The 9,273-nt window shown below is 43.2% G+C and overlaps 1 long non-coding RNA gene across 1 annotated transcript; it reads right to left on the reverse strand.

Annotated features, from left to right (window-relative positions):
* Positions 1-1,970: 1,970 nt before the first annotated feature.
* Positions 1,971-4,049, reverse strand: LOC124873549. The gene is made up of 3 exons (XR_007039573.1): positions 4,006-4,049; positions 2,159-2,317; positions 1,971-2,030 (listed from the first exon to the last, which is right to left on the reverse strand). It is a non-coding gene; the product is annotated as an uncharacterized LOC124873549 (long non-coding RNA).
* Between the last annotated feature and the right edge of the window lie 5,224 nt (positions 4,050-9,273).

Genomic DNA, 9,273 nt, shown 5'->3' on the forward strand with positions numbered 1-9,273 from the left:
ACTATGTAGACGTGAAATATCGGCTTGATTTATCAAGACATCGCTTAATTTCAAACGTGCTCCGACGTGTTCGGAGTTTTCTGTTCCCGGCGTAGTAACTGGCTTGCTTCGCCAGCCTTCCCGGCGGTGAGGCGAGCTGAGATATATGACCGTACTCCCAGCACTAAGCTCCTGCTGGCAGTCATCAAAGTGAACGTTTAACACAAGTAATTTCTAACAGTTTATGTTATTATTTTAATTGTTACTGAAAATCAATTTAACATTTCAGGTGATATTAAGGTTAACCAGAATAAATGGACAGTTTTATGTAATCCAACTGTATCGCTGGAGAGTGTGATTGAGAATAAATAAGCTTTCCAATATTCATTTTTGATGAAGAAATGTGCTATATGTTTTAAACGTTTATTTATAATTCAGTTAGCATTATAATTTCTGATTCCAGGTAAACCCGACGAGGAATACACCTCCAAATGTAAGTGAATCTCAGTAAAGAAGTTAAAAGTTTGAAAGAGCTTGTTTTAGACATTTGCAGAGAAATATTTTAATATTTTCTTCAAATTAAGACAAATGTAAAATTAAAAAAGGCTTTATTTTTGCTCTGATATTAAGCAAGATACTTAACATACTTCTTTTGGTTTTCCCTCTTTCCTTTTGCTTGTTTAGGACAATTCTGGAGAAGATGGGCCAACAGGGGAAGGTCACCTCTTTGCAGGCCCAAAACAAAGTGGGACAATATGAAAAAGAAATATAAAGTATGTGCATAAGTTCTCATGTCACACACAAATAAAAAAATATTTCTAAAAGTCTTATTGGTTTCTCTGTTTAGTCAACTCTTTTTTTATTCCATCTAACTTTAGGATTGCAAGTATCCAGGGTCAGGAGAGGGAGTCAGTGAAAAGCCCACTGCTGCTACTTGGCCCTGGTTTGTCCTTATGGATGAGGTGTTGGGACAGAGGCCTTCCACAACACCTCCTGTCCTGATTGCCTCCATCCCTGAGGACACTCCAGGGCCAAGCGGAGCGGTGGTCAACCAGATGGAGAAGGAAGACAGTGAGCCAGCAGGAAGGGGTCAGAAAAGAAAGAGGGACAGAGATGATGGAGTTGATCAGGGAGGACATGAGGGCACAAAGAATGGACAGACTGTTTTCCATCTTAGAAAGAATGGCACCAAAATAAGGTGCTATAAAAGAAATATTAAGTTTTGTTCCGATTGTTTCTTAAAGTTTTAAGGTGTTCTAGTCAGTCAGTCAGTCATTTTCTACCGCTTATTCCATAGTGGGTCACGGGGTAGCTGGTGCCTATCTCCAGCAGTCTATGGGCAAGAGGCGGGGTGCACCCTGGACAGGTCGCCAGTCCATCGCAGGGCAACACACAAACAACCAAGCACACACTCATTCATACACCTAAGGGAAATTTAGAGTTACCAATTAACCTAACAGGCATGTCTTTGGACTGTGGGAGGAAGCCGGAGTACCCGGTGAGAACCCACGCATGCACAGGGAGAACATGCAAACTCCATGCAGAAAGACCCCAGGCCAGGAATTGAACCCAGGACCTTCTTGCTGCAAGGCAACAGTGCTACCAACTGCGCCACCACTTCATTTAAAGTTATAAACAGAATTTATTATGAAAAATACAAACAGCACTTTAAACAGAATGTGGGAAGAAAAGAACATTCAAACAGATCAAAATAACAAGAAACAAAAGGCATAAAATAAAACTATGTACAAGTATTTACCATGGCGATAGTAGGATCAACCTGAGTGACCAGTTCCTGGAAAAACATCTTCAACAGAACAAAGAGGCAGATGTCTTTCTGAACAGAAAGTCTGGCGGTGTGGCTAAAGCTCTCGCAAGGTCAGAGATATGGATGGGATGCTGCAACTGAGACCTGTGGTTAGTCTTTCTGGATGGTGAGCGAAGCATCACACAGGTGGTCTGCAGATGTTTGTGATGCCTCTCTCCGCTGTCCACGTCATCGTCCATCAAGTGGGTTTAAAGGGCTGGCTGGATTGACGGCTGCCACATCACTAAGATGTAATGGCAAAAATGCAGAATTAGAAGATTGTGCTCACAAAATATTAGTTATACCCCTCAAAAATTAATCATATCTATAATATTATACTTGGCTGACACAGTAGTCATGTTCTGGTGGTACCTCCTCCAGGGCAGACACCTCAGCTGAAAGCTGGTCCTGCCAGAGAGCAATGCTGAATGTCTCAGTCCCGACCTCATCCTCTTCTACAGCCTCCTCTGGGGCCATGACATCCCCAGCACCAAGGCAGATGTTGTGGAGGATGGTGCATGCTGTTATGACCTGAAAACAATTTAAAAGAGGGTGCATACAGGTCCTTCTCAAAATATTAGCATATTGTGATAAAGTTAATTATTTTCCATAATGTCATGATGAAAATTTAACATTCATATATTTTAGATTCATTGCACACTAACTGAAACATTTCAGGTCTTTTATTGTCTTAATACGGATGATTTTGGCATACAGCTCATGAAAACCCAAAATTCCTATCTCACAAAATTAGCATATTTCATCCGACCAATAAAAGAAAAGTGTTTTTAATGCAAAAAACGTCAACCTTCAAATAATCATGTACAGTTATGCACTCAATACTTGGTCGGAAATCCTTTTGCAGAAATGACTGCTTCAATGCGGCGTGTCATGGAGGCAATCAGCCTGTGGCACTGCTGAGGTCTTATGGAGGCCCAGGATGCTTCGATAGCGGCCTTTAGCTCATCCAGAGTGTTGGGTCTTGAGTCTCTCAACGTTCTCTTCACAATATCCCACAGATTCTCTATGGGGTTCAGGTCAGGAGAGTTGGCAGGCCAATTGAGCACAGTGATACCATGGTCAGTAAACCATTTACCAGTGGTTTTGGCACTGTGAGCAGGTGCCAGGTCCTGCTGAAAAATGAAATCTTCATCTCCATAAAGCTTTTCAGCAGATGGAAGCATGAAGTGCTCCAAAATCTCTTGATAGCTAGCTGCATTGACCCTGCCCTTGATAAAACACAGTGGACCAACACCAGCAGCAGACACGGCACCCCAGACCATCACTGACTGTGGGTACTTGACACTGGACTTCTGGCATTTTGGCATTTCCTTCTCCCCAGTCTTCCTCCAGACTCTGGCACCTTGATTTCCGAATGACATGCAGAATTTGCTTTCATCCGAAAAAAGTATTTTGGACCACTGAGCAACAGTCCAGTGTTGCTTCTCTGTAGCCCAGGTCAGGCGCTTCTGCCGCTGTTTCTGGTTCAAAAGTGGCTTGACCCGGGGAATGCGGCACCTGTAGCCCATTTCCTGCACACGCCTGTGCACGGTGGCTCTGGATGTTTCTACTCCAGACTCAGTCCACTGCTTCCACAGGTCCCCCAAGGTCTGGAATCGGCCCTTCTCCACAATCTTCCTCAGGGTCCGGTCACCTCTTCTCGTTGTGCAGCGTTTTCTGCCACACTTTTTCCTTCCCACAGACTTCCCACTGAGGTGCCTTGATACAGCACTCTGGGAACAGCCTATTCGTTCAGAAATTTATTTCTGTGTCTTACCCTCTTGCTTGAGGGTGTCAATAGTGGCCTTCTGGACAGCAGTCAGGTCGGCAGTCTTACCCATGATTGGGGTTTTGAGTGATGAACCAGGCTGGGAGTTTTAAAGGCCTCAGGAATCTTTTGTAGGTGTTTAGAGTTAACTCGTTGATTCAGATGATTAGGTTCATAGCTCGTTTAGAGACCCTTTTAATGATATGCTAATTTTGTGAGATAGGAATTTTGGGTTTTCATGAGCTGTATGCCAAAATCATCCGTATTAAGACAATAAAAGACCTGAAATATTTCAGTTAGTGTGCAATGAATCTAAAATATATGAATGTTAAATTTTCATCATGACATTATGGAAAATAATGAACTTTATCACAATATGCTAATATTTTGAGAAGGACCTGTATATATTATGTATAACGTATATAAAAAATGGATCTAGGTCAAGACTTACGTGAGGTACAAAGGTGTCATGCACCTCCAGCGCTTGCAGGAAGATGGCCCTGAATCTGGTTTTCATCATTCCAAAAACACGCTCTATAATAGAGCGTGTTGTTGGAATGATGGCTGTTAAAGCGCTGGGCTCCCACATCTTGTCTTGTCCTCTTCTAGGGAGTGATGAGGGGGAGTGGATATTGGAGGCATGGGTACCCTCCATCAGCAAGAATAAAATGCCCTGGAGGAGGATAAACTGTACAGTGGGCTGTGGCGGAGCACCCTAGAGTCATGCACTGACCCAGGCCAGCCCACATACGTGTCAATAAAATGGCTCTCAGAAATTGCCAGCAGGATTATGGAAGGGAAGAGTTTCCTGTTCCTGTAGCACTGACCATCAAGGCTGCTTGGACACCTGAAGTGGATATGGCAGCCATCAATTGCACCTACAGCTTTAAGAAAAGCTCTGTGGCGTCCAGCCCTGCAAACTCACAGGACACTGCCTTCAAGTCCTCAGGGGTCTTTGGAAGGTAGATGACCTGGTGACAAATGGCCACCACCTCCTCTGTAACTCTGGACAATGCGATGGACAGTAGAGCGAGGCATCCCAAGCACTCTGCAGACCACTCTGTAGGATGTGCCACTTGCCAGCCAGAAAAGAAAAACCAGGGTCTCAATAGTAGCACCCCATCCATGTTGCCTATCCTGGTGCAAAAGATTAAGCAGCACTGCCAGAGACTCCCTGCTCAGCCGAAAATCAGGCCTGGTGTCCTCCTGGTTGGAGAAGCGTTTCAGGACTGGGACACTCAGGTTGATCCTGCAGTAAAGGGGTCTGGTCTAGAAAAGGGAAGAATGGAGATGGAACTGGACTTCCGGGTCAGTCTCGGCGTTGGTATATTCCCTTTCCGGTTGATTTTGTCATTTGTTTCAGTACCTGTAAAAGTGTTTTGCATCTTGTTAAATTGTTTTCTGAAATATTAATTTGTTTTCTGAAATGTAAATTTGTTTCAGTACTTGTAAAAATGTTTTGCATCTTGTTAAATTGTTTTCTGAAATGTTAATTTGTCTTTAGGTTTGTAAAAGTGTTTTAGATTTTGTAATGTTGGTTTGTACCCCCTTCTAATTTCCTACTTTTAGTCTCATTTAAATTTTTATTGTGTGCAATTTATGACAAAGACTTCAAATAACAAAAACAAAAAGACTATTAATGTCTCTGATCTCAGATTATCCAAAGATGTTTCTTTTTTAAGGATGACAAAAGTATTCAAACCTACACAACTTTTACAACCAACATTACAACCAAAAAGTTCAATGTTTCTAAGGAGGATTTCAGTTTAAAGACTAACAAATTGCAGTGCAGAAATGTGTTTGGTCCAGCCATAGATTACATTTAAAGGCCAGTTTGATCTTTTCTGGAATTTTCAAAACAAATCACAGTAACCTACTCCTAACTCAGCCCAGGAACAGAAGGACTACAGACTTCCTGTGATGCTACTGTTTGAATAAAAACCCAGCGTTCCAACAAACAGACCTCTTCCACACAGGTCCCCAGTGGAACTGGAAGGAGAGGGACAGAGGGACACCAGTGCGCAAATGTCTCTTGTTGGCAAACAGACATAACTCTTCAAACTGGATCTAAGAGTGTCATATGATCACGAGATCATATGCTACAAAGGTAAATAATGATTTGCTGTTCAGGTATCCGGTATTCATTTATATAATGGGTGTAATGAGACAAGCCTGACTTGACTTTTCTTCTGAGGCCTCCAGAAGCCGCCCTAATGAAAGTGGATTTCCTCCACAGCCTGAAAAAGAAGGCCGGGACCGCATCGCACGCCATCCTGCGTGCAAGTTCAGGTAGCTCCTTGAGTGACCGCATCGTGCCTTTGTCGTACGGTTCGGCCAGGCCAGCTAAAAGCACTTCCCCACAGCTATGGAGGTTCGCTGCAAGCTAACCCTTTGTTTACCCACATGTGGACGTTTCCCTCAACGCCCAGCACAACTTCTCCTCAGCACTAAGAGGTAGTGTTTGGGCAGAGACGTTTGTTTTTGTTTGTGTTGAGAAACTCAGCTACAGACTAGCAGACTAGGACTTAGCTATTGCCTAATTTAGTTCCAAGACTAATTTAACTTCATTCCCAGATTCTTCAAGATAATCCTTGGTTCTCAAACATAAATAACATTGCATGGTAATATTGCATTGCTCGTTTGGTCATGGTTGTTTATATTATACATAGCCCACTGCTCTTCCTTATTCTTTCATTTTGCTTGGTAGTTTAGTTGGGTTGTTTTATCATAGTAAAGAGTTTGTTGATTTAAATATGTTTGACTTTGAGTTGACTTATTTTTGTTAATAAATTCTTGTATTTTGAGGAATTGTCTGAATTAATTATCTGTGTGTACAGAGTTTTGCAGTTCAATAATGTCAGAGCTTGGCTCATCCCTTTTCAATTTTTTCCTAATACCACTGCCTTATTTGGCTGGTATTCACAGGACAATCCTTAACAGACCGAACATTTTAATAAAATATTAAGGCATTAATATTGAATATTAAATAATATATTCATATTCATAATCACAACAAATGTACAATTAAAAGAAAATGATACATAGTTTTTAATTCTTTTCTAACCAAAAAAATGCTTGGATGTGTGCAGTGCATTTTTTCAGCCTCGCACCCCCTGCATATCTGAGTTTGACTGGACCATTCTAACATAATATCCTTCGATTTAAACAACTCCACTTTCATTCTGGTTCACTCTTTTTCCAGCTGAAAGGTGAACCTCCATCCCACAGTAAGTCTTTTGCAACCCCTAACCGAGTTTATTTCCCGCTAATCGCAGTTTTTAACTCCATCCATCTTTCCATTGCCTGACCAGCATCCCTGTCACTGCTGAATAAAAGCATCCCCACAGTTCTATACTGCAACTGCAACCGTACATTCAAACATCAGTCCAAAACAACAATATATGTATATCAGTGGCTGATGCTGGTCTTTCAAGGAGGGGAAGCTCAATTTCAAGATCACTGATTTGCTCATTTCGCTGTCAATCAAAAAGGGATTCAGCCTCAGACAGATCATCCAATAATCATGCAGAAGCTGAGCGTCCGCGCCGGCCGAGGCCAGCCCACTGCCCCATAGACCCCCAGAGACGCTGAGCATCCGATGGGCGGGACAAAACCCAGCATTTTTGCAACGCCATTAAACTCACTGTGAAGCTGCGGGAATGAGTGAGGAAAGCCGCGTCATTACCAGTGATAAGAAGCTGATTCTGAACAAAAGTTGAGTGCGTTGTAGCGCATATTTAGTCAGTGACATGTACACACAACAGTATATATTTGATCACTTATTTTTGGACACTGATGTATATATATACAACTGGTCAAAAAAATAAAGGGAACACTCAAATAAAACATCCTAGATCTGAATGAATGAAATCTTCTCATTGAATACTTTGTTCTGTGTAAAGTTGAATGTGCTGACAACAAAATCACACAAAAATCATCAATGGAAATCAAATTTATTAACCAATGGAGGCCTGGATTTGGAGTCACACACAAAATTAAAGTGGAAAAACACACTACAGGCTGATCCAACTTTGATGTAATGTCCTTAAAAGAAGTCAAAATGAGGCTCAGTATTGTGTGTGACCTCCATGTGTCTGTATGACCTCCCTACAATGCCTGGGCATGCTTCTGATGAGACGGTGGATGGTCTCGGTCTCCTGAGGTTTCTCCTCCCAGACCTGGACTAAAGCATCTGCCAACTCCTGGACAGTGTGGTGCAACGTGACATTGGTGGATGGAGCGAGACATGATGTCCCAGATGTGCTCAATCGGATTCAGGTCTGGGGAACAGGCGGGCCAGTCCATAGCTTCAATGTCTTCTCACAAGGGGTCTGAGGATCTCATCTCGGTACCTAATGGCAGTCAGGCTACCTCTGGCAAGCTCATTGAGTGCCATGCGGCCCTCCTAAGAAATGCCACCCCACACCATTACTGACCCACTGCCAAATCGGTCATGCTGAAGGATGTTGCAGGCAGCAGATCGCTCTCCACGGTGTCTCCAGACTCTGTCACGTCTGTCATATGTGCTCAGTGTGAACCTGCTTTCATCTGTGAAGAGCACAGGGCGCCAGTGGCGAATTTGCCAATCCTGGTGTTCTCTGGCAAATGCCAAGCGTCCTGCACGTTGTTGGGCTGTGAGCATGGCCCCCATTTGTGGACGTCAGGCCCTCATACCATCCTCATGGAGTCGGTTTCTAACCGTTTGTGCAGACACATGCACATTTGTGGCCTGCTGGAGGTCATTTTGCAGGGCTCTGGCAGTGCTCCTCCTGTTCCTCCTTGCACAAAGGCGAAGGTAGTGGTCCTGCTGCTGGGTTGTTGCCCTCCTACAGCCTCCTCCACGTCTCCTGGTGTACTGGCCTGTCTCCTGGTCGCGCCTCCAGGCTCTGGACACTACGCTGACAGACACAGCAAACCTTCTTGCCACAGCTCATATTGATGTGCCATCCTGGATGAGCTGCACCACCTGAGCCACTTGTGTGGGTTGTAGAGTCCGTCTCATGCTACCACGAGTGTGAAAGCACCACCAACATTCAAAAGTGGCTAAAACATCAGCCAGAAAGCAGAGGTACTGAGAAGTGGTCTGTGGTCCCCACCTGCAGAACCACTCCTTTATTGAATGTGTCTTGCTAATCACCAAAAATGTTCCCCTGTTGTCTTTTCCATTTGCACAACAGAATGTGACATTGATTGTCCATCAGTGTTGCTTCCTAAGTGGACAGTTTGATTTCAGAGAAGTTTGATTTACTTGGAGTTATATTGTGTTGTTTAAGTGTTCCCTTTATTTTTTCTTCAAATTTCAGGAGTTTCACAGACGGGTCCGCTGAGGTGCAGTAATTTCTTATAGAGAGAAGAGGAGTGGGGAGAGAACACTCTCCTGGGGTTGAGTGTGCTGATGGTTCGCAAGCAGAAGAAAATGCTTCCCAGTCTCACCTGTTCCTGCCAGTCAGTCAGGAAGTTGGTGATCCACTGACAGGTGGAGGCTGGTTACCAGTCTATTAAACTGATACATTGAACTGTTTTATTGCCAAACCCTACAGTGAACATCTCAACTTTATCTCCGACATATCTGCTGTGTTCCTTGGTCTTCATGATGCTGTATGTTCACCAACCTTCTTCAACAACCCTCTTAAATATACTAAATCGGATTAATTTTATCCACTAAAATTAGAGTAAAAGGGGATGAATAAAAACACAAACCACACTTTTTTTTTTAAGA

Source organism: Girardinichthys multiradiatus, chromosome 9, assembly GCF_021462225.1.
Source record: "Girardinichthys multiradiatus isolate DD_20200921_A chromosome 9, DD_fGirMul_XY1, whole genome shotgun sequence".
Lineage (NCBI taxonomy): Eukaryota > Metazoa > Chordata > Actinopteri > Cyprinodontiformes > Goodeidae > Girardinichthys > Girardinichthys multiradiatus.